This window comes from Apis mellifera, linkage group LG8 (genome assembly GCF_003254395.2).
Source record: "Apis mellifera strain DH4 linkage group LG8, Amel_HAv3.1, whole genome shotgun sequence".
In the NCBI taxonomy this organism is placed as follows: domain Eukaryota; kingdom Metazoa; phylum Arthropoda; class Insecta; order Hymenoptera; family Apidae; genus Apis; species Apis mellifera.
Genome location: NC_037645.1, coordinates 5401903 through 5429156, shown reverse-complemented (window position 1 = coordinate 5429156; position 27254 = coordinate 5401903). Strand labels below are relative to the sequence as shown.

The 27254-nt window shown below is 36.6% G+C and overlaps 1 protein-coding gene and 1 non-coding gene across 7 annotated transcripts in view; one reads left to right on the top strand and one right to left on the bottom strand.

The window, feature by feature from the left end:
• The window catches only part of LOC725803 (protein artichoke), a 199594-nt gene that overhangs the window by 82215 nt on the left and 90125 nt on the right, over positions 1 to 27254 (top strand). For 3 of the 6 annotated variants that reach the window (XM_006561472.3, XM_006561476.3, XM_006561471.3), the window contains exon 1: positions 21174 to 21451. The exons of 2 other annotated variants lie outside the window; for them this stretch is intronic. The gene's annotated coding sequence lies outside the window, so the exon portion shown is untranslated. Of the gene's footprint in view, positions 1 to 21153; positions 21452 to 27254 lie in introns of those variants that run through there. One more of the 6 variants, XM_001121610.5, reaches the window with a different exon arrangement.
• Positions 4448 to 4582, bottom strand: Mir3744 (microRNA 3744). Its single transcript, NR_039533.1, has one exon. It is a non-coding gene; the product is annotated as a microRNA 3744 (primary transcript).

Sequence of the window (27254 nt, the reverse complement as noted above, 5' to 3'; positions counted from 1 at the left end):
TCCAACTCCTCCCCAATTAATTATATCGCGAGCTGCTGTAAATACTCATCAATCATTGTTTAAATTTATCAAAAGTTATTTCTTATCGTCATAAAAGCCAGAGCAGCCATAGTGTTATCTTTCGCTTTAGTTAGTACAGCTTGGACTAGGGGCGGAGGGAAAAATGCTACTGTTGTTTCTAAAGAGAAAAAAATTGTTTAAAAACCATCCCCTCAACTATAATATATCTCAAGCCCATTAAAATTGGTGCATCAACAGGTCGAAAATCATTCTATAATTAAATCAGTATAAAAATTTTTGGATTCTAATCCAATTCAATTATTAATCCAATTACATAAATTCATCAAAATTACGTTAATTTGATTAGACAGGAAAAATGGAAATCCTCGAAGATCGAAATATCGTGACAAGAATCCATGCACACGATCTCGCGCGTTTATTGACATAATCTCGTACACGCAAGATGTCAAGGGTCAACCTTGCACCTAAGCTTGCATCAGAATAGGGGGGAGGCGCATACGTATGGAACGTCGTCTTACATCGTCATGCGTGCCGAATCCACGTACGTGTGTTTCGCGTGTGTACCCGTGGATGGCATATATACATATATCAAAGAGCAGCGCGGGGCTCAGTCGACCGACCAACCACGTAGCAATGCATCAAGCCTGGTAATTTATAGCCGGGCGATTAACCCCTTCGCGTCTGCTGCCTCCCCTCAACCGGAGAAGATCTGAAAGTCAGATCTGCTACCCGACTCCCTAATATACACGCGTCAAGATATAGTTGCAAGGATGGCCGGTCGAATTGCAATTGTTCGTCCTGTTTCGATCCTGTTTTCCAAATTGATGGAAAATACGATTGATTTTAATGTTCGTGATATAATCTTATATCACGTGGTTCGTCCAGGGTTATGATACACGATGGTGTTGCGTTATATTCGGAAATTTATTATATCTTCGATTGTTGGAATTCTTTCTCTCTCTCTCTTTTCGATTCGACTTTTGAAAATAATTTAACGATGGAGCGTGATTAATTAATCCTCTTAGAAATCACGGTTCGTAAGGGGTGCACGCAGTGGTATATTACATAATATTGGGAAATTTATTACAGTTCGATCTTTGATAAATTGCCATTGTTCCATCGTTGGTCATTTTTTTCTTCTCTTTGGTTTTTGGAAATGATTAAAGATAAAGGGGTGTGTTCTTCGAGCATTCGATGGTAATATTAGTATTGCATCGAGTTTCGGCAAAATTCATTTGTTAAAATTTCATAATAACCGGAGATGGAATATGATTAATCTCTCGTGTAATAATTTTGAACATTCGATAATGGCAAAAATTAGAAAGTATATTATATAAATCTGTACGTGTGCATTCGACAGTTGTATATTAAAGATGATATTTATATCGAAGAATAGATATAAAAAAAAATATATATTTACATATATTTGTAAGATTTGAACGAGATAAATTTCGTTCTCTGACAATAGCAGAAGCACACTTTGGGTGTAAAATATTTATGGCATACGGGATGATATCGTGCTTTAAAATAAACTCGAAACATCGTGTAAATAGAATTTCTATCGAAGAATAGTGATTATAGTTTGAAGCGTGACAATAATTACACCATCTATTTTACGATTTCACCATGTGAATAATAATGTACGAATCGATAAAATCGTGTTGTGTTATATATGGAACGTTTCAATGTCTAACAGATTTTTAATGAAATCTCTCTCTCTCTCTCTCTCTTTCTCTGTTAGATATTTTAATGAAAATATATATATAACGGGTAATTGCGTTTCACAAATATTAATTATCGTTGTTGTACACACGATTGGCGTTTTCTTAAACAAGAAGGCGATTTCATGGATGACTGTATGCATCAAGTAAGTTAATTGTCAAAGGTTTCTCCGCCAGGGTTTGATCGCCACTTCGGATAGCGTGGTAATTGCAATTAATCAGCAGGAAACTTGTACGTTTCCTCCTGTTATTGTGCACCCTTCTGGTAAGATTGTCTTTAATTTAGACGGTGGATCGCCTTGAAAATTAATTTATTCGATATTTCTTTCAATATTACTTTGCACCGGATGGATTATATAACGTGATTATTTTAATTATTTTCGCAAGCGAGACAGCGATGAGAATTGTTTCCTATTTATAGATCGAGCGACATTTGATATTTTCTGTTGTTTTTCCTTTTTTTTTTTTTTTTTTTTTTTTTTTTAGTTAAGTTTACAAGTCATCCCTTTAATTAAAAGTTCAAAGGATCGAGAAATTAGTTTCCGCTTGATCTATGCGTGAACTGTATCGTTTTATTGGTTAAAAAAAAAGAAAAAGTATTCCTGTCTTGTTTATTCGAGAAAAATTATTTAAGGATTAAACATAAGAGAGCGGAAAATCATAACATCTATTTATAACGAGGCAAAACAATTTTACAATTTATCGAAAGAACAGTCGAGGATTATAAATATTCAGGTTAGACAGCTTTTTCGAAAGTACGTTTAATCAAATTCGTGAAATTATTATTCAACTTTTATTAACTTTTCATTTCGAATGTAATTTATTTATTATCAATTACTGTCAATTCACTTGCTAACGCGTGAAATTTTGTTCATTCGATGTTTTGAATATTTTAAAAATAGTCTCAGCTTCTTCAATACCATACATTTTTATCTTCACCGTGCATTTTTCATTTTTACAGACCGAAACGTTTATATTTAATTCCGCCTTTCATTTTAATCTCTCCAGAATTACGATTTATCACCAAAGAAGCAGTAAAACAAATTTCTCTCTACTGTTAAATATAAATAAAACGAAATATCATTATATTGTTTTAATTTTATATGTTTGATTAAATTATATTATATTAATTTTTGTATCTTATTCACATTTACTCAATAGAATTATAACGAATACTTTTCATTTATTTCATCACTCACGTGCATACATTTACTGTACAATATTTTTCCTGCTTACAAAAATCTCTAACAAGTTTTTTTCGTTTCCAAATGAATCGCGAATAGACAACTTTAATCGCAACTTAATCAAGTCCCGTTGTGAAATAGTACAATTTTTTAAACACCCCCGTGAACGAGAAAAGACGCATTAAGAACCATTTATCTACTGCGGAAGAGCATCCAATCCGTCGTAGCAAATGAAATTCTCCCGAGAGTTCAAGTTGAGAGAGCGCGACAAAGCGGGAATAATTTGTCAGGGGTTGGGAGGGAAAAAAACGTGGCGTGCTCTCTAATTAGAGTGGATGGAGCCCTCGATATCCGTTACGATCCATAAGGTAAAATTTTAATCCTTATTTTTGACGCTCGTAACCAAATTAATTTGAATTACGCGCGAAAGAAGATCGATCGATCGATCGACGAATAATTAATTTATTTTCCTCTTACGGTTGAATTGACACCTCTTCAATCATCAATGAGAACAGTAAACTTGGAATCTCGGTTTAATTATTACGATATTTTTCGAAATGGAAAGTCGAGGAATTTTTCAAACCTCGTCCCCTTTCCTTCATTTCAAACGTGTCACATCTTTGTTCGAAATAGAATGTACAAGTGTCTGTGTTCTATTTTTTTTTTCAACTGCTACAAATGCACTTTGCATTTATCCTGAAGAATTCGTTGCTATTGAAAAAAATGATTTAAAAGAATAACCAAAAATACATTAAAATCATATTCTCTCTCATCCAAATTTTATTATCATTTTTCAAAAAATAACCTTTCGATCTTATTCCTTCGCAAATAATAAACTCTTCATCACAAATCTGATCAATGTTTTTCGACGTATGTCGATCTCAGAGATATCAATTTTCATCGAAGGAATTTCGATGCGCAGGCGTTCTCTATCCTCCCCTATTCCGGAATGGTATTCGCGTACGAGAGTATCAACGTTCTCTCGTACGTAACAAGGCAAACAGGCGGCGTTACGTGTCGGTGAGGGGGGGCGCGTATCCTTATCGCGGTTGAGCCGTGGCACGACATCCGGTGGCGCAACCTCCTCGCACGGAAACGTCAGCGGACGCCTACTCGTAAAATTTCGTAAATCTCGACGACAGTGAGACGGGCAAATGCGCGTCGAGGAAACGCGCTGAGCTGGATCCAACGTACGATCAACGTTGGAAAAATGAATCGCACGCGATATTTGAAATGTCTGTCTTTTCTATTCCTTTTTTTTTTTTTTTTTTTGGAAGATGCAGAATCATCGAAAATTAATTCTAATCCTTTAACACAGAGTTTGGGTTGACGATTTGTTTGTAGCTCGATTTTTCGTCGATCGAAACAGGATTAAGAATTTTGGATTCATTTTAGTTGGTATACGTAAGACTTCTTAATTCGATCTTTTATTTTTACAAAAATTATTGTAGTTAAATAACTTCACGAAAACATTCATTCAAATTCTATTCCAGGCCCATTGATTTTTCATAGAAATTCAGAGGAGATGGAACAAAGTTGATGAAGACAGTATTTTATTCTTAATTTCTAACAAGAGGAACATAGATAGAAACGATTTAAATTCAAAATTCCCTCTTCTCGAAATTTTTCACAAAGATACCGTCAACTTTAATACTCGAATAATAAATCTTCCGATCAACCATGCTCTCCTCTATTTAGATTCGGAGAGATCAGGAGCCGTAAAAACTTTCGTGGCGCGAAGTGAGGGCTCCTCGATGTATCGAACGGGTTTTGATAACTTATCAAACCCGTAGCGAGGCGCGTTTCTGAAGAAAAAAAAAAAGGGGGGGGGGAGAAAAAAATGGAAAAAAAGAAAGTGCCACGCTCCATACAGAAGCTTGTCGCTTCTCGCGTCCAAGTTTCTTTTCACACGTATACAAGGCGGTACACGCGCACACATCAAGCCCCTCATATATTTTCATTTGACACAGTTCGTCCCGCGATATCAAGTAATGGAAGTTGTCCCGCAATGGGCGCGCTTTCTAGCGCGCGCCGGCTAAACGATGTCGCTCGAGGGCCAACAACGAGCGAACTTGGGACATTCATTGAAAATGAGAGCCCACCGTATATGCAGCCACCGAAGAACACAGTTTCTCACACAATGCACCCGTGAAAAACAATACGTGCTCTTTCTTCTCCCTCCCTCTCCCCCCCTCTCTTTCTCTCTCTGTCGGGGAAAAACATCCGCTCCCCGGTTGTTCCAATAATAAAAATACCAGAGACATACCGAACGATAAAGCAAAAACCGGCTTTAAATATTTTACGAACGGCGAAACAAACGGCGTACAAATTGAAATTCTTTCGTTGATCAGACCCAATGAAAAATGGATATCGAATGGGGCGTAAGTAAGAGATCAAAGGTCTCGAAAAGAGGGGCGAAAGAAGGAGGAATGGATCGGATTGTTTCTTCTAAGCTCGTGTTCTACGTTGTTGGACGGAGCCGAGTGTCGCGGAGGAGGAATTTGCGAAACTTTTCGAAAATTTTCGGCCACGAATTCGCCATAGGAATCGAATCTAGGAGAAGTGAGAGAGAGCTTCTCTCGCCCTTACTTCGGATACTTTTGCAAACGCGGGCGAAAACTTTCCCTTCGGTAAACGAGTCAACCGAAGTTGCCAGCTTCTCTCGAGAAAGTCGACGGAATCGTCCCGTTGAAAAAGAATACGACAGCGTCGCGTACGTTGGTTTTTTTTTTTTCTACGGAGGAGGAATCTCGAAGATTTATCCAGAGAAATTGGAATGGACGTAGACACGCCAAGACTCGTCTCGTAAAGGAGACGATCTCGTTGGAATTTCGAGCACGGAGTGAAAATAGTAGAGATATCGTGTTAAACGCAGGGATCGGATTTACGATGATTTGTGTCAAGATGTTAATTAAATTAAGCTGTGGAATCGAGAAGTATTCGGTTCTTTTTCGTTGGATAAGCTTCCAATTCACTGTCAACGGAATTAGAGAGTGGAGTGTGTTAAGAAGAAATTGTAGCATGGGAATCTTAGAATTCTATGTGAATAAATAGACGAATGGATGAACAAGATTAAATAGTAAAATAATAATAATAATAATAAATGGAAATTGATTGCTCCGATAGTTCTTGATTGAAAATAATAACAAATTGTTCAATTGTGGAAAGAAATTTTTACAACTTACAACGCGTGACTTGACAAATCAGTAATATCATTAATTCTCTACTATATTTGTGATTTTTTTCTTCAAATGATCACACTCAGATGAATCGAGTTTAGCACATTCCTCGAATAAAAATTTTGTTCCGAACAAAATTCGGATAAATGGATCTCTATTGTAACGAACGAGGGATCGAAACGAGATCTAACAAGAATTTGAAGAAACCCTGTCTGTACAAGAAGGTGAAGAAACAGCCACGTACAATCGTATATCGCGGGAAAGAGGATTGATAGATGGAGGAAAAGAGGGAAAAAAATTAAGCAAACGAACGGTGCAGCTTATTTTCCACGCGGTGCTCGAGGATGAATCGAGGAACAAGACGGGGCGGCGATAATTGAATTACGACTTAAAGCGAGAAGTAAAAGTAACGAGGGAATTAAATGAACCGACCGGTGTAAGAGCTCTCGAATGTTGCGCGATACTCTAAGATAATTCTCCATCGATATTTTTTTCTCGCTAATCGAAATATTCCTCGCGCTTGATTTCCGATTGAGATCGTTCGAAATCGTACAATCTTTGAAAAGAAAGAAAAGAAATAGATCTCAATTTATACGATATAATTCTGTTATTTTTATGGGACGAGGAAATAACGAAATAAATCCTTTACACGAAATTGCTCTCGTTTTCAAACGAGATATATTGTCGTATTAACTTTCAATTCAGCAAGGTACGTGAAAGATAATAATGGATGAAATACTTTTCATTATTCTTTGTTTCAATTTCAAAGAAAATTCTAAATCCGTTCAAGATTTAATTAACCAACAATAATACTTTTATTTTTTAGGTGACGCCATTTGTCGCCACTTGACGTATCATTGAAAATCGATTTTTTCCTCTACCGTTCCTTTTTCCAATTACATTCTTTTTAAATCAGAGACACACGAAGAGAATGCTTGTACGTTATATAAATATTCCTCCATAATTTGGTAATGGTGTATCAAGGATATGAGAGACGAGAAATCCTTGCAAATTCAATTGAAATGGTATCTCGAACGAGCGTGATACGTACGTTAATATCCCTCGTTACGATGATGATGAACGCACGAAATGTCACGAAAACGCGACAGATGCCGCTATCGCTATAAATTAAGAACGTGGCAGGATCGTTTAACGTTAAAATTCAATTATTCACACATTGGATAGGTGATACTGAATGAATAATGTTTTTCTTTTTCTTTTTTTTTTGAGAAATGAAATTTTGCACCTCCAAATAAATTAAAAAAAACGAAAGAACCTTCCTCCCTTTCACAATTCTTTAACGACGGCGTTGCATGGATCCCAAAATCAGTTTCCTTTACGTGAAATTAATATCTTTTAATATCATTCTTTCCATAGAATAATGTTCATTCGTTCAGTTCAACTTAAAATTTTCAGAGAACATTTTTAAAAAAGAAGCAATATGTGCAAAATATACTCATACGAGTATACTCTTTTTACTCTAACTAGAATAGGAGATTTAGATGGATTTGTCGGCTAAATTCATAGTGGCTTATCGACTGAAATTTAAAAGATTATTTTGAATAAATACCGTACTTGCCTTAGCTCGAGGTCAGCACGAAACAGCCTAATTACCGGCTACATAGTCGTAATTGGTCGGTCGATCGTATCCGTTAAAGCAATTTTTCTCGTTAAACCGAAGATATTAAATTATTCCTCTCCCCATCCCCTCCCCCCTATCGCGTGCATGCCGTTGCTCCTGTCTGTATTTTTAATATTTTAGAATTTGAAAGGAAGATTGACGTACGAATTGTTAAATCTATATATATTTGACAGTTATGATAATTCAAAGTGTTACGTTTCATCGCCAAATAATGGGGCAAAATTTAATTTAATAATTAAATAATTAATAATTAATAATTTAGTTTAATAATTTAGTTTAATAATTAAAGTTCCCATATTGTGATCAAAATTTCTCTCATCTTGCACGCTTTTTTTTTCATTGACACGTTTGAAATGAAAAGGCATTGATTACTAACAATAATTCAAACTTGTTATAATAACATCATGTTTCAGAATCGTGTTAATCGATAATATCGTGAAAGAATTGAATGAAAAAATTTCAATGGAAATCACAGTCAACAATATATTGAAATTCATCGATGAAAATGAAATAATTGCAATTGATCATCATTTTCATCACTTTTGCTTTTATTTTATTACTTGTAATCTTTCATCCTGAATTAATATTTTCTACGATTGAATTACAGGAAGTAATAAATAGAAGAAGAGGTTAAAAGTTAATAAATTAATTGACGAATTGACAAAAAAACACGATTAAGAGATTCCATTGCGAGATTCAAAGACGTGATCAAGATTTCGCAAAATTATGTCGCATCATGCATATAAATTCAAATACATTGAACGCAAGAATACAGCTCGATTCTATAAATAATCCTGTCACGTTGTTAATATATGGCGAGAACGCGACGCGATGCGGTTATTAGATATTTCATCCCTTTCTCCGAAAAACCAACCAATTCCTGAATTCGTGCATATACGGCGTAACGTATGTCGAGTGGGAAAAGATTCTGGGCGCAAAAAAAAAAAAAGATAACTCGAAAAATGGAATAACATTTTTTTTTATAATACGTTTTCGAGAAAATTGAGTTTGAAAGTTTGTCAAGTACAGGTGAATTTGCTCAATAGCCGATCGAATAGCCGGCCAATTCATAGAGAGTTATTTTGTTATTCGAGAATAAGTGAGAAACGTTTTGTAAAATATTTTTCGTTCGAGATTATGTTTCTCAAAAGGAAAAAAAAAAAAAAAATTGAAAATCGAATTTGAAAATCTGTCAAATACAACACTAGTACTTCTGTTCAATCTCAAAAATTTTCAAATTTTCAAATTTCACTCTCACGTTACTATTTTTTTTTTTATTTCCAAACGAAAAGATTTCGCTCTACTGATTTTTCTTTTTTTTTTTTCTCCCCTCCCTCGTAACACAAAAGAACAGAACAACATTCTGTCAATAATCCACTAAATACTGACCAGATTTCGCGTTACAACTTTTCAAACTCGATTTCTCAAAAAAAAGAAAAAAAAAAGAAAAAAAAGGGAAAAAACGATAGTACGAACGAGAAAAATCGTTATCCCATTTTTTCCCCACTTACGTTTGCACGTAGAATTTTCCTCTGCCCGCTTCTACCACCCCCGCCGACCTCACCTTCCTCGACATCCCCCGAATCCTGGACGAACGACCAATCAAGGACGCAAACGACGAGGCGGTGGCTCGCCACCGGATTACCGAAACAAGTTTCGAAAGCGAGGCGACCAAACCCAGCTCCCGAAACGTTTCAAAGTCACGAACGTTGCAGGGATCTGTCCCCTTTCCATCTCCATTACCACGTATATCGTGATAAATATCTCGAAAGAAAGAAATAAAGAAAGAAAGAAAAAGAAGAAACGAGGGCGGAAGTAAGACCGCCGATGCATGGTTTCGAGGGTGGTGGTACACGTGTCCTTGACGTTGTACCAACCTCGCCGAGTGGTTCAAGTCTGGCCAAAATTTCTGGCCTCGTATCCTCATGCATATCCACGAGAGAGCTCGGTCTGAGTCGGATGCCAGATGCAAATGCGTATGCGATGGCCGTGCATTCGCGTGTATATGTGCCTGTGTGTACGTATGTTATCGGCGTCCAGATTTCGCTCGACCTGGCCCTTCTCGTATGTATATATATATATATATATATATATATATATATATATAATACCGTGGAACATACGTGATCCCTGGATACCCTGAATGCGCGTCAAATCGCACGCGATGACGTAATCGTGTGCGGGGAATGGCGACGCCTTATCCTTGACACCGATGTCTCGAATCCGCTTTTCACCGCGGACCTAGAAGTGTATCCGCGACTTTGACGCGAATGCTCTTTGAAGAGGGAGAGCCTGAAGGCTGGCACAAGAGATTCTCTTGTATTCTCTTCTTGTGGAAGGGTTGTGCAAGGATGGAAGATTGAAAAGGGAAGCTAAATTTAGAGTAAGGTTCCTTTTTCTCTTTTTCTTTTCCTTTTCTTTTTTTTTTCGCGCTCTCTATGAATTTTTAGACGAACTCAGGGATGAAAAGATAAAGATAAAAAGTTTGTGTCGATGAAGGATCGAATCGATGATTGAAGGAGAAATTAAAAGTGTCGAGGCGATATTCGAAGGAGGGAAGTATATGAATCGACGTTGGGATTCTTTATTTATTTAGTATTCGTAGAGGAGAGGTGGTAAAAGTTTGAAAGGATTCGTTCCATAGTTTGGTATTTATTAAAGAGTTTTGGAATTTTTGAAATTGTTAGGATAATGACGTTGAACTTTGACGAGGATTCGAATTAAGTATCGAAGTAGGGATAGTTTCTTAAAGGAAACTTTAACTAAATTTAGATTTTTTTTTTCTTTTTTTCTTTTTTTCAGGTACTTTGAAACTTTTCAATTTTAAAATTCTTAGGTTAATAACATCGAGTTACGATAAGAGTTTTATTATTGGGTTTCTCTCTTTTTTCTTTTTTACCTCATTCTTAAGTTTTATTTATCTTTTTCTTTTTTTTTTTTAATTCATTTTGTCTCGGCTTCTTGGGATATTGGATTAAAGTGCACTGTTTCTTGCGTGTTGGGATCAAATTTGTGGTGTTTTGCATTAGGCAACGATTTCGCGGTTTCCCGTGTTACGCCGCGTGTCTCGTGTTACGAAGTTAATTCGAGTGATTCTGCAAATTGTTTCCGACCATTTTACCAAACTATCGATGCAATTTCGGATTAGTAAGTCGAGAGCTTATTACACGTTTCTTGCGGATTAGAAAATACGCGACAATTGTCTCCGATGCGTTCTTATTCTCAATGTAATAGTATAACAGTGTACTACTACTGATTACAAAATTGCACGATTCTTACAATTATTACAGAGGGGAAAAAAATGAGTTATTACTCTATCTTTTGCTGATAGAATCACACTCTCTAAAATTATAATTATTTTTTAATCGAAATTATTCAAGCATACTGTTGGAGATATTTAAAAATTTGTATCTCTGAGTAAAAATTATAATAAGTTGTATAATTTTAAATATTCCAAAACAGTGTTCAATTAATTTATGGAAATTGTCATTAATCAAGATTCTTCCTTATCTAATATAGGCTTTTCTAAATTTCAGAGGGTTCGTTAATTTATACTTTCATCAAGAGGGGGACGTAATTCCAAGATGTCGTTTATGGTAACCATATTGTCACCGGCGTCACCTAGGTTGGCCTTCATCTCCACCGACAAAGTAATATCCATGATGCATTGTCGGAGTAGCAACGATGTATATATATATATATACATCGGGGGGAAAATTGTTTATTCGAGGAACAATTAAGGAGGATTAAATCGATCGATCGATCTCATCCTGAAAATTCACCCCTATTTACCATTTGCTACTTTATCCCTTAGAACGTTCCATGGGGAGGAGGAGTGGGGAGGGATTAAATTGGAATTAAATTGAGCATATATTCAACGTTTCGATAGATATTTATCCGCGGTTAAAAAAGTTGGATCGATTCCAGGATGGAGGGCAACAAAGAGTAGTTGGCAACAATCGAATTGATAAAAAAATGTAATCTTTAAAATGTTTTCGTTGAATTCGTTCGTTCCGTGGTATTATGCAAATGAAATTTCATACTCGACTGATCTCGATATATCGAACGGTAATCACGGTGAACGAATAAAAAAATTACAAACGAATCCAACGATATCTATTTATTTTCATGAAAATTTGCGTTTTTTTAAAATTTAAAATTTCGCTATTTTATTTTATTTATTTATTTATTTTCTATTTATTGTATTGTTTACACTTTTCCTAATTTTGGAACAATCGTTTCTATCTGTCTCATAATTATAAAAAATAGCATTAATATTTTTACGTAACAAAAGAAGTATAAGGTGATATTAATTAAAAATATAGAAGAAAATATAAAAGATTATCAAAAATATGATTCATGTCTCAAGATTTATAAGAAAAAGTATAAAGCAAAGAAAAACTAAATATTAAAACATAACATTTGAAGATAAAAGGAAAAAATGAGATATCAAATAATAAAATTAAATTGCCTAAAAAAGAAAAAACAAAAAAAAGAACTCAACTTATTTATTTCATTCTCTCAACGCTTTATACCTTTGCATTTCACGCTTTACCAATTGTGTATGTGACCGAAAAATTTTGCGAAAAAGTTCACGGTACGTATTTTTATACATACGAAAAGTTCGATATCGAACAACTGGCGATCGAAAAAAAAAAAAAGAAAAAAAAAGAAAAAAAAGAGGAGGAGGTGGAGGAGGAGGAGGAGGAAAGAACGCGAGATGGAAACGATAAAATACAATTTCCACATCGTATCGAATTTATTGTCGTTCCGCGTTTTTCATCACATCGGCCATCGTGTTCCGCGTGTTTGCCTTATGTCACGGGATTTTAACTAGAAAATTCGTCCGCATCTGCAGAGAAAGCGCGTCCAAATTAAACACAGGAATCTTAAAGCGGGTCCAAAATAGAAGAAATCCATCAATTAATCCCGAATTTTCCGCATAGCTTTTTCGACATATATATATATAGTTATTCGTTGAAACGTGAAATTTCTCGAAACGCGGAATCCGATGTTTCCCGATATATTCGAAATCCATGAAAATTAAATTTCTCCCGGATACAAGTTTGATGCTTCTCGCGGAATAAATGTCGAAAGGAAATAGGAAAGCACGCTTTTTTAATCTTTCTTACTTTTTTTTTTTTTTGCTTTGGAAAATAAAATTCTTACGAGATCGAGAGATTCGACGAGATAAAGGAAACGTGTGTAAATTATGATGGTTGGTTGCCCAGGGATGCGGATAATCAAGCTTCACGCACATTTAAATCCAAGCCTTAGGGGACGTGAGAATATGCAAAGGCAAACGATTTCCTCTGTTTGTTAAGGATTAGTGTTCCGGTCCCGTGGCGTTCAATGTGTAATTCGCTGATGATTAAATATCCGGTGTTTGTATCTATGCCACGATAAATTGACAATATTATCAGAGATCGACAGATTTTGAAGAGGCGTCGTCTCAGAAAAATGATTAACGTTTAATACGAACGTCATTCTGTTAACTGATATTCTACATTCCATATCTTCAGACACACACAGATAAGAGATAACGCGTCGTATGATAATGGAATAATTATATAATTATATATAATAGAATTTACATTTGCATACGTGATTCTAACAAGAAGGAATTAAACATATCATTTCAACTTTGAGGAATTTTCCATACCTGTTTTTGTATACAACGTTATCATTAAAATATATTGTAAATTCTTATTCCATTTTTCTTCAAGAATTTCGAGGCGAGTATTAAAATTTAAAGTTTCAATATATTTTGTCGCCAATCGACATTTTTAATCGCGAGAAAAAAATTTAATTTAGTTTCGATACACGCAACCCTCGCCGGTATCCAGCCTGCAATTATTCGAGTGAAAAAGTTTCAATTTCCTTCCGAGCCAACTGCGAAATCCGTGAACTTTTGATTTCGAGTTCGATTAACTTCACTTCACATCGACCCTTTCGAATTTTCCCCGATAGAGGAAAGAGCGGAACGCAATCCGGAAGAGGGTAGTTTGCGCCCGGCTAATCGAAGGTCGGCCCATGTCCCGCTCAGGCGATATAACGATAAAATAACAATACCGTAAATATTTATCGTCCATCGTTCGAGAGTAAATACGCGCAACGGTTATTTCGTATCCAATAATCCTCAAATAATTGATTAACCTGCGAAAAATTTCACGCGATAATGGTATTAAACTGATTAGCTTTAAACCACATTGACCGTAGAATTGACCGTACCGAGTTTTAAAAAATTGCATTCTGTTTAAAAATCCGAATTTATTGACAAAAATCCAATTTTCCTTTTGGGATCGATAAGAGTATACTTTCTTCTTTTTTTTAAACGTTATATATTGATCAAACTTTCCTCTCAAATATCAAAAAGGAAACACCAATTTCACCTGTATTTTGTATCTCTTCCTTCAATGTTGAGATTCCTTTTCTCCAACCTTTCCCTCGTCACATCTTTTTGTTTCTCTCTTTTAATACACGTTAATTCCAATGATACCCATCTTCGATGTACACTTGCTCGACGAAAGGGGATGAAAGAACCAACGACGGAACTAATCAAGAAAAAGCGGCCTCGAGATAGCCTTAACCCTCCCCCCCCCTTCGCTCTCCGGTTTACAAATGCTTCTTAAGCCTCCTTGTTTCACGCCTTGAGAAACAAGCCTCCCCTCAGGTTGAATGGGTATGGCGGGGTGATCGATATAAGCCATAGGATTATCGCAAAGTTTTCCAAGGCTCATTCATTGGCCGGGTTGAATAGACGCGAGCAGCTGTTTGATAATGATCCGCGACGCCGCGTGCTGTATTTGCCGCTTTCAGCTTGTTTTTCCACGCTGCTTTCAGCGAGCCCACGATGCTTTGAACCCCTGGTGGCAAAGGAACGGTATGGCCGGCCCTCCAACTCCCACTCGCCATTGCAATCGAACGCCTCCGATGAGAAAACCTTTGTGTTCTCTGTTTTCACTGTGCTTGCGCTTGTCGCCGTTGAATACGCCCGACCCCCGCCATTCGAATCCGCGCCATTCGAATGTTTGCAGCGTGATTAACGTTCGCGTGTCTTGGCCTGTGCTAACCCTAATTGGATGCGGTGATACAACGGCGTTGTATCCGTCTCCATCCGGATCACGCTAAGTAACCATTTTTTTAATGGTTTTAATAACCTCTGAAATAGAATAAATTTCATCCTTCTTTCTTTCGAATATGTTCGAATTTTTGTGTGAATGAAACTTTCGATATCGATTCTTTTATTTCATTCAGACTCAATTGAAAATTCGTAAAAATTATAATTCTGAATTAGGTGTTTAGGGGATTGGTCCCAAATTTTTCAATATTTTTCAGAATGAAACAAGTCAAGCAAATTGCTGAAATTATTTCTCTCTCCTCTTCACTCAGAAATGGTAGAACTGTTTTTCTTGTAGAGTTGCTTTCAAAAATTACGAGTTGTAATTATAAACTAATAAATTTCTTATTTAAATATCCTTTGTGCATCTCATGGATAATTTAGCTCAACTATTGAGAAGTTAATTAAAACGAGTAACTTGTTGAAATATCGCATTATGGAATAAGTTATTTTCTTTGTCAAGAGTAAAAAAAAAAAAAAAAAAAAAAAAGGAAAACAGGATAGAGTTTCAATTGGTATGCGCTTGTTTTCGATGCGAAAAAATTACGGATACATTGAATACGTGAAGTGTTAAAGTTGAAAACATTCATGAGCAACACGCGATTTCTCTTCGAATTTTTTCGCATGAAAAACGATTTTTTTTTTCCTTCGTTTCTTTTTGTTATCGATCAGCGTCCAATTCCATAGTTGTCGGAGAGTTGAATCGAGCGTCCACTTATCCAATTAGATAAATTGTTAGAAACTTTAACAGAATTTTCAACGCAGTTGAATTTCATAATAAATATTCATAAAAAAAAAATGTCAGAGCATCATTGAAACTCGATATATATACATAAATCAAAAAGAGAAAAATTAATCAATAGTGTATCATCACACTATGCAGCTTATTTTGTTGTCTCTTCAATTTGCACAAAAAACTGCAAACACTGTTCAAATTTTAATTCGTATCTAATTATTGATTACATTATCGTAACTTTGCAAATAATTATGGAAAGGAATATCAAGTCATCATCAAGTTTTCCAATTTTAAAAATTTATATAGAGTATAAAAGAATTTCCCGATGACAATCTTTTTATTCTTTGATAAATAGAATATGAAACTTGGATACAATATGGTGCGTGGATATAGAATAATCTCATGCATAGCGATACGTATTAAATTTTCCAGTATTCTGTTCCAATGATAAATTCTCATTGAAATTCAGCGAAAGAAGTTGAAACTAGTTAAACCTCGTATAAGCTTGAGCTTTATATATAAATATATATATATACACATATCTCGATAAAAATTCTTCCAAAACGAGAAATAAAATTTCCAAATATTCCAATGACTGTATATATATATATATATATATATATATATATATATATATATATATATATATATATATATGGAATAATTGTGATATCATGGAATAATTTTAAATTCGATATAAAATAAAGACGCAAAAATAAGTGGCATTGTAGTATTTCCAATTTTAACCAGATGTGTAAAAGGATATTCGTGTCGAGAAATCAGATTCATCGGATAAACTGTATTATCCAGTATGGAATAACTCCATGAATTGTCACCAAATATAAAACCTGTCACGTCAAGATAGGTGATTTCAAATCGAATACACTGCGTCTTCGTTAACGCGCTTAATGGTGTGAGTGAATTACATAATAAATCGCAATTCCATCCCCCGAATACTTTTCTCCTTGATTATTTTCATTAAATTAAGCGACGTGGAAAATCGAGAAAGGAACGAAAGGAATACGCTGGAAATCGAAGAACAACTTGTCACAAGTTTGTTAGAAAAAAGGAGTAATTTTATTCGAATCTCGATCATTTCAAACCCGTTCCAAACCCGCGATTAAACTCCCGTCGATGCAACGGGCCGAGGCGAGGGTTCCACGGCGATTAAACCCACCCCCTCCCCCCACCCTGCCCGAATCAACGCATCACTCGTTTCTAATCCGCGGTATTTCTCGCGAGCACGAAAATTCAGAACGGAAGGAATGGGTGAACGGAAGGCAGAAACCAGTGGAATTTCTCCTTTCCTCCGATTCCAAGCTCGTAAATCACGATACATATATATATATTTTCGATCCAACCCTCGCGAGACCCCAAGAATTCCCATTAATTGTTGCAGGCGTGTGCGTGCTCGTTATTTGTCAACGGGTCTATCATCGATTGTTAAATCGAAGCCATCCTTCTTCTTCTTCTTCTTCTTCTTCTTCTGTCACGAGCGTGCAAAATCGAGTATTTATTTCGGTTTTATCCCGGGGACAGACTGTCGTAGAGCGAGTTTTGCGCGGATATTATCGAGGAACGAGGGACGAGAAACTGTGACGAGTTAGCAAAGTATCTGATCTAGCGGTAGCGGAAGTCTTGGAGTCCTCCGTCATCACGGTTGACGGGACGTCGATATCGCATCGATTCTGGGGAATTTCGCGCGGCTAGTCGGAGCGTGTGGATGAAGGGAAGCGGAGAGACTCGCGGTGGCGAGTGACGTTGGGATTTGGAGGTTAATGTTAATAAAGTTGACTTGATTGAAAGTTAAAGGGAGCAAGGGAATATGTGAACGGATAATATTAGTGTAGTAAAAAAAATAAATAGAAGATATTCGTTATTATATTTTAAATATCGTTGATTTTACGTGCATCTATTATTCGTTGTTCGTCGTAGCAAAATTATTATCCCCCTTGAATTTCACATTTCATTCTGTATTCTTCGCAATAATTATAATTGCGATAATTAACGATTCGCGAGATATTTCGATATATTAATGGAATTTTTTTCAGGATCCATTCCTCGCGAAAATTTAATTTCTACGATCCCTGATAATTAAAAAAAAAAAAAAAAAAATCTTCCGAAAATTTAATCCCGAACGAATCGGTATGATCGGCGCAATTACACCGAAAATGGAAAATATGATGATCGGGAAACTTCGTTTTTCGAGGGAAAAAAAAAAAAGAGAAAAAGGATCGATACGTCAATGGGAACACGCAGATATCCTGATGAACCGATGCTGTAATAACGATGTTAATCGACGGGTATCGGGTGTTCGAAATGATAAAAGTGGGCGTATACGTCGCGAATCGATGTATCATAATAATTGCCCGCTGAATATTTCACGATCATTTGCATCGATAATAAAAAAAAAAAAGAAAAAAAACAACAACAACAACACGGTTGACTGGTTCTCCGTTCGTGTCACGACACCCCCGACGGATGGGATTTTTCCTGATTTCGATCAGGCGAGATTCGAGCGTAAAAATGCTGTTACGGGATCGTTTTATCGCTCTGGCATTCAAGTTTTAACGCGGGGGAGGGGAGGAAGGATCACCCCCCCGTATCCAACGATCGTCAATAACTTAGAGAGGGAATTTTATAAGCTCGATGTAATACAAACGTATCCCGCCTTGTATTGGCCCGTTCCTGTGCGCCAGTAGACGACGGTTTCTAGAAATCGAGGAAAATATGTACCGATCGTGTAATATCCGCGGGGCGGATGCGAGATTGTCATCGATTCTTCGTTTAACATTGGAAAGTGGAAAATACACGGGGGAAACGATGCGACTATTTTTTTTTTTGCAATTATATATGAAAATAAATAAATGCGTTATCGAGATAAAAGATATAATATAATGTCGTATCATTTTAATCATAATATATATATATCTTATTTGTATAGATGATAACAATAACATGTTATAATTATTACACGATATATATTAATAATTTAATGTATTTCACATGATATAGAACGCGTGGTATACAACGAATTATTAAATATACGTGAACGTTGGTTAATTCGCATCTCCCTCTACACGTGAAAATTCATGTAGAATAAAATTTATTCGCATAGAAACTAATTTAAAGTCAATATTGAAAATTCATCGAATCCCCAAACACGTGATTACTTTCTGATTATATATATTCCGTGTTCAATTTCACCCCTTCAAAGAAGAACGAGGATAATTTATTTTTATTACGAATTTGATTCGACTATTTAAAAAGTTCTTAAATATATAAAATATACATCAATGAGAAAGAAAACCAAACAAAATCAATCACGTTACACGTATCTAATAATAACCAACGAAACGAAAATAGCTAAAGCCTTTCCGTGAACAACAGAGAAATCGCCACCAATCGACTCGTCTTCGAGCTTCGTGCCTTCCCACGATTAATTTGAACCGTTCACGTGACAGGATAGAAGACGCAATACAGTAGTCCTTTCCCCGCGAAAGAGGCGAGTAATCGCATAATCGTTGATTCCATTCCTCTGATTCCACGTTATCGATCGCGTCGTAATGTTAACACGATCCCCTGATAAACCGATCGACGAGGAAATCGTCGTGACCCGAGCAGCAACAGTTAAGCAGCCACTTGAACGGGCACGAAGATGCCAATGGATCGATCGATCGTCCAAGGTGAGGAGGCATCGATCGAGAAAGTCTGGAGGAATACAACAAAGAGGCTGAGTGACGGTAGACAGACAGGCAAATATCCTTCCGCGAGGGACTTCAAAGTAATGGGAATGGAGGGTGGAACGGAACCGTGCACGAGACAGGCTAGTTTCTATTGTACGACTTCCTGTTCCGTCCCGCTATTTCCTACGTGGTTAACTCGATGGAGATGCGTAGTCGAAAGAACCTCCTGGTTGAATAGTTTTACGCGTAAGTCGCTGCTCTGTGTATTCTATGGCTAATTTAAAAATGCTTTCTATTGATTGATGAAGACGAAGAAATCACTACATTCACGATTTATCTATAAAATATTATAATTTAGTTATAAGGTAAGACTTTTTAGAAAGAAACTTTTAAGCGATTTTTATTTACAGATATAATATATAAATGATTTGATTTATATATGCTTATCCTTTCGATCGATGTTGGATGGAATAAATTAAGCAAAGTTTTAAGAAATTGTTCAAAGTTGGAGATCGCTTAGAATCGAGAATTATCGAGGGCACGCGCAAATATCCTTTTGTTCCGAGGAATCGTGTTCCTGCGAGAACGAATTATCGGGAGGGGGATTCTCGATATCTCATCTCTTCTTCCCAAAGTTTCCCTTACGATAATTTGCATGATACTTTGAATCCGATGCAATCTCCACGTTCTCCACGTGTCGTTGGGACAGAGAGTTTGAAGCCGCGATACCTAAATCTAAACCCGCTCTTACGGTAATAGAAGCCGCGCACGGAGCATCGCCGCAACAGCATCGTCGAAATTTCGCGAAACTAAATTCCACGGGAAGACGTGAGATCAAAGTGTCATTAAGTCAATTCGATACACACGCACACACACAAAGACACGCTTGACAAATCCCGCCACGGATAATGATCGGAATGCGAGCTACCGAAACTTCTCCAGGTTCAGTTAAACACATCATCGTTCGTCTAATATCAGAGCCTTGCTGTTCCGAGACGCGATCGTTTATTTCATCCGCGATATTTAAAAAGATATTTCTTTCCAGTCGCTTCCAAACATTTGTTAAAGTAATAATAGTGAATTATTTATAGATCGATAAGCAGATTTAAATCGAGAGGAAGGATAGATAATTATTCGATATAGATTTTTAGAACTCGATAGTTCGATTCGGTATAATTTTTGATTGAGTTTAATTTGATTTAATTCGATTAACTCGTGAAGAAGAACGATCGAGAAAACATAACTCCAGGTCCATTACGAATAATGGTTGATTTTAAAGGGTTATGAATTTTTGCTTTAACGATCGCTGTACGATGGTCCAAAGGTATAAATGTGTTTTAAGCGAGACATACTTTAAAATTAACGTTAAGTTAAAGCGATTAGCTTGATCTACGAATAATCTTGAATATATAGATAATCTTAAACGAAATATCAAGAAAAGAAAAAGAAGAAAAATGAATAGCCACTTTCTATAAATTTTATCTACTCTTGATTATTAAATTAAAATCGACGGATCTCTTTTTATAACTTGAAGAAAGAAAAGAAAAATTCCACTATCCTCCCCTATTCTGTTGCAAGATTCGAAGCTGATCGCCCGACAAAATGGCCGAACGAGAAACCGAGGAAAACTCGTGTCGAAAAATGTCGAATTCCGCACGCAGGAGAAATCGAAAAGTTCTGCTACTGCGTGCCTACGTCCGAGAGGATCGAGAATCGAAAACTTTTTCCACTGCGATATATTTCGACTGCAACATCCGGCCGAAGGTGAGGGGGGAGGAGTGGCGCGACGCGAGGAGAGTGGCGAGCAACAAGGGAAAAGGGTTGTTCCGGCAAGCGTTTCCACCGTGCAGTCAGCGAACCACCCCGCCATCCAGCCGGTCGGCCAACCACGCAGTAGGGAGAGTCAGCGACGAGTCAGGCGGCCGAGAGACCGACCGAGCGCCAGTCTACCGTGGGCGCACGTCGCGGCACCACGTGCACCACTCGCATACATATCGGATCGATCGGGATCGCGATCGAGTTGCAAATGAGTCGGTTCGAATGATATCCTCACGTGTCCCGTGGATCGTGCTCGATCGTCGAAGTGGATGGTGGTGTGATTGAAAAATCTAAATCTGTGTGTTGTAACGCGTGTTTCCCTACGATCCGAGGATCCATCGGAGGTAATTGCTTTCCTTTCGACCGAGTTCTTTCTTTTTCTTTTTTTTTTCTTTTTTTTTTTTTTTGTTTTTTGGTCAAAGGAAACGGAAGGACGATGTGTAAGCATCGACGTGTGACGTTTTTTTCTCTCTCTCTCTCTCTTTCTCTTTCTGTCTCTGTCTCTCTCGAAGTGAAAAAGGGGACGATTTTTGGAAGGAAGGAGAAATTCGACTGTCTACTACGAGTCTTGTTGTGGAGATCTTCGGATTTACGAAAAGGAACGCGAAGAACTGGAAACTCGCCTTTGATTTCTGATGGTTTTCGAAAAGAAAGTTTGTGCAACGTGCGGTTTTCAACCTTCCATTGTTGGTGTGTTTCGGCCTCGATAAAAGATGGGAAAGGCGCGATGCGACACTACGCGTCATCTTCGTCTGCGCGATGTCTCGCGACGCGTTTCAATCCCCAACTTTTTTATTTTTTTATTTATTTTTTTTTTTTGCATTCCTTTTACTTTTTTTCCCCTCTTTTCTTTTCTTTTCTTCCGTTTAAAAAGGATATAATCCTATAGTCCGAAGTTTTCGAGTTCTTTCGCTTTTGTGAAAAGTTTCATCCTCTTGCTTTACGGCCGGTGCTAAAGGCCTTTCACGAGTGTAACCGGGATCTGGAAGAAAATGGCACGGAGCGCAAAAAGCAAAGCGACCCGTGATTCACCGAAATGGTTGAGTCGTACTACTCGCCTCCGCCCGCGTTTAAGCGTACTTGTGCCTCCTTTCTCCAACTTTTCTCCACTGTATCGTGTACCGTGCACAGTTGTTCCGCAACGTGAAACCACAGAGAAATCAATTCGTCGCCACCACGCTCGAGACTCGCTCCGTCTCTCCCCCCACTCCTCGCTCCCACCACCCAATCCAACCCACTCGTACAGGCCACTTGACCGGCCTAATTTTAAATTCTCTCCCGTTACAATATTATTATATATATTTGAATCGACCACCGGCCGTCGCAAAATCCATCGTCATCCAGCGCCGTATCCACGTCGACCAATCTGGCGCACGTCAGGAAGTGACCCGATCATTTCGATCGATCAAACTTGAATCGCTCGTTAACCGTTTCGCGTCTCTCTCTCTCCCTCTGCCTCTCCTCTTCCATCTTTCCCACTTCCACGACCATGGAAATAATTATCGTCGCGTGATCGAAGCTTATTAAACGTAGCAACCAAAGGGCAAAAGTATTCCAACCAACCCTTCTTCCTTCCATCCCTCCTCTTTCAACACACTGACACACTTTCTTCACCTCCTCCTCCTCCTCCTGTTCTCTGCTGTTCCTCCACCCTTCCACCCTTCCTCTCCTTTCGAAATGAGATCGAGTTTCTATATTTTCGAATTTCTCGAAATCATCCCCCCGTTTCCGGGCCGAGGAATTATTTCAACGCCCGTCACGCCGTGCCTGGGACCGCGTTATCGGACGTCACGCGAGAACGCGATTCTCGTGACAACAGGCAAGCCTTTTCTTCCATTCACGCCCTCCCCCCTTTCCTCCTACGACTCGAAACGGCTATCGACTGGGCGGCAACGGCCAACCCCAGCGCAATTAGAAGTATCTGACCGTTTGCTCTGGATGGATGGACGGATGGAAGGAATTCTGCCGTCCAATACTGAAAAGTTGACGTCGCGATTCTATTTCCAACCCCCTCCCATCAACTCAGTTTTTTCTGCCCGGTCGATACACGATCCATCTTGCGTGGAAATATGCCCCGTTCGAGATTAGAAACGAAAATTTTTCGATTTCGTGTATGTTCGTGACGAAAATGTCGGAGGGGAGGGGGGATTCGTTGAGAGAGATCGTTTGGAATAACGTCGTCGGGGGAGTAATTAAGCATAGCGTTTCGTTTTCTTTAATTTAGAAACTGTGTCACGTAATTCTGTTGCATAGCACGTGAATCTAATCTCGCATTCGTTACGATTCAATCTTGAAAATGAATTTTTATCTCGTTCTTTCTTTTTCTTTCTCTCCCTCGGTGGTTGTTAAAAGTATCGTTAATTATTTATACATCAAAAAAAAAAAAATTCGTGGAAATGATATTCTCTGATCTTCTTTTTTTCATCTATGATCGAATGTTCGTGAGTAATTAAGAGTAATAATAGTCGTTGGGAGTTCAATGTGGAATTAAAATTAAAACCATCCTTTGTTTGTGAACAAATTAATTATCTAATTGAATGGAAGTGGGAAGAATTCGTGTCGAAATTTCAAGTTGAAAATATTGCGTTTCGAGGAAACGTATTTGTCATTAAATTTCTCCCGTCTTCACGTCGATACAATAATAATACTTGCAAGAAGAAACCAGATTAAACGCCTTTATGCACGAAATAATTGGATAATATCCGGCAAGAGATGAAAAAACACAGAGAAGAAGAGATATTTCGAAGAACTTTTTTTACATTTATATCAACAATGCTTACGAATAATTGGATAAATCGAACGACACGTTTGATCAAATAAGAAAGATTTTAAATCTGCACGATTTAAATATCATAATTTTTCTTCCATCGAACGAAGTCAATTTCTTCCGTCAATCGTCAATTAACATTCGTCTGAAACATAAATATTTTGAATAATTCGACGACGAGATATATATTTTGATACGCGTCGAAGGAAACGTTTCAAAATATCGTTAATTATCGAAACGTTGCTCCAGTTGGCGGTGAACCATGGTTCTCGATAGTCGAGGGAGTCGAGCACGAGATATCGATTCTTCATTCAGTTTCAACGCAAATCATCGTCTCGAATGTCGAACTCGTGAAAACTCGTGGAAACTTTCCTCGTGAACTTTCATTCGTGCCGGAACAGATTTTTCTTCACTTCGCGGCGTGGTATAATGAAATCCTTCGAATAATTTTCGAAAGAAGGTAGTGGACTGTAACCTGAGACCAAATTTTTTCCACTCCTCCTCCTCCTCCCCTCCCGGATGCTTCTCGCTTTGGAATTATTCATGGAGAGGAAAGGAAGAGGAAGAATCGTAACGAAGTTACGATAAAATAGACTCGAAGTTTCACGGGAGTAGAATCGAATAAGTCTACAGGATGTCCCATTTACGCTTAGTTATCCCCTCAGATATTCCTTCTTCCCTTTCTTTCTCAACTTTTCGACGTAACGAAAGTCAGTTTGTTTCGCGAGACGGCTGATTCAATTTCATACGAATTACTTTTTTCTCCAAGATGGAATATAGAGGTCAATTTTCTTCCTTTTTTCGTTTTTTTTCAATTGGAATTGCGTGCTGTTCAATCGGTTATTTTTACCCGGAAAATCAGGAAATTATTACTTTCAAAAGATACTTTAAATTCGTATAAAATTTAACTTGTACGAAATACAGAGGAAAATATACACATCCGTTTCTGCTTTATCTTTCGAACGTTCGTTGTTTCGCGAAATTAAAATTTAAAAGTATCTCTTAAATTAATAATCATTCTTGCCGCGTGTCGTTCTCTCGTAATAATTAAAAATATCCGGTATCAATGTGTAAATAAATAATTCCAAAAGATTAAAATACCTTCGTTCATGTAAACTCGGTGTAAAACTTAATACAAATGTTGCATCTGTGCGCTCTTTTTTATTTTCCTTTTTCGAACAGCCGTTGGAAATAATCGGGACTCGAGCTGGCACAAATGTAGATTAAAAAACAAGGGAGAAATTATATTTCGCAGGGAATGAGCGATACGTCTCTCTTCGCTCTTCGAACGTGACGCGCACACCTTTCCAAAAGCGTCACGTTAAAAATTTGATTTCGCGAAAACGGGGATAGGAGACGACGAATTTTAATTGGCGTAAAGATCGTAAAAATACGGGGGGGCAGGGGAAATTTAAACGAAATATTTGAATAATTCGAATAACGAGTAATTTCCCGATCCCGGATTTTCTTCTGGGACGGGAATTTTTCGCAATGTCGCGCCTCCACGTGAAACAATAAATTAACAAATCTTCTGTAATTTATTTTTCCACTTTTGAAAAAATAAACGCGTTCGCATTGAGATTTTTTTTCAAAAAGAATCATCATTTCTTTTGATATTAGTTAAAAAGATCTTGAGATCGAAGTAATTTCATTCCCTCTTTTTTGCAAGTAGAATAGAAATAAAACTGGAAAAAAAAGAAACGCGAACCGACGCAAATAGTAATTGAAATTGGTTATAGGCATTCGTGCGAACATGAAATATTTGTAAACGAGAACAATTTGTTTTCTTGATTATAAATAATCACGCATTTTGGTTATATCAATTCGCATGCAACGACTACAGTATCCATTGAACGTGATTATATTTCCAATTTTTCTCTTTCTACTTCTTTTTCTTTTTCTTTTTTAAACGTAAATTTCACGATAAATTGGCATTGGAATTTCTGGATGAGAAAATTATGAAAAAAATTTTAATTTTGAACATATTAGCACGAATATCTTTCGTGAAATAATCGAGGATGATTAAAAAAAATTAAGATGGAATAAATTATAATAACTATTTAAGAATATACAGGAATTAGAATTATCGTGAAAATTACGATAATTTACAATATTTAAATACGGAGAATTTATATGTAAAATCAATGTCCTTTATTATGCATAAACAATATAGCAGCAAGTGTAATAACATCATCCTCCTTTATTTTAACGTAAACAACATTCCATAAGTAATAACATTAGTACTCTTCATTTTACATAAATTACATTCCATCAACATTAACGTTTTCGCCATTCAGGGAAAATTTTGTTCCCGCTATCCGGTATAATTAATCTCAAATTTATATTTCTCAGTAATTAAAATTGAACACGAGTGTGTGAAAATTGAACGAGATAGTTATATTAAAAAGAAAATTTCGATTAATCCCCGTTCATAAGAATTGAAGCAAGAATATTTATCGGTGGTTGAAATTTATTTTTTAATAATACAACACGCGAATATAATTTCGAACATAACGCTTTCTGTTTAGAACAAATTATTATAATGGCACCTAATAACACTAAGAATATTCGTACATCGCTATATATAGTCTCATTCCAGCTATTCCATTATCCAAATATCATATTCCATCGTGTTCTAATAGATGGAAGGCTTCAGTTTCCATATTTTTGTACACGTGTATTGCAAGATATGTATAATTAATATTACGATAATAGATTTGCTCGATATTTACTGTTCAACAACTGAAAGAAGAAAAAGGTACTGATCAACGTGTTGCATATACACGCAAACTTGTAACTAGAAAGTTTATGTTTCGAAGAATTTTAATGGGAAAGTTGTATCAAATCTGGAAAATAATATTCGATTTCACATCTGGGCGAGTTACAACGATATAAAATATAACGATACATCCATACATCCTCTCGTTCTGATCTCTTCACATTTATGAGAAAAGGAAACTTTATGAGGGAATGAAATTTTAGAAGAAAACTTATTCGACCTAACTTTTTATTTTTCATCTCGAATATTTTTTTTTCTCATAACAATACATCGACACTGAAAATAACTTATTTATTTATCACATTCAAAATTATTCGATCGCGAAGAAGATTAACGAAATACAAATTTTACGAGTAACAACGATACTGGATAATATTATTAAGATATCGAGATAAATTTATGCAGATTTATATAGCAGAAAACAGAGTGAATTCTCACGAAAATCTTTATTATGTAGAGAATAATTATCTCTGTAATTCTCTTCTCCAATGTTTCCATATCAAAATACAAAAATCCCTAATTTTACTTGCAAAAACAAAAAAAACTTATTTCGAAAGGCATCGATATATTTATTTTTCATAAATCCAACCAGTTTTACGAT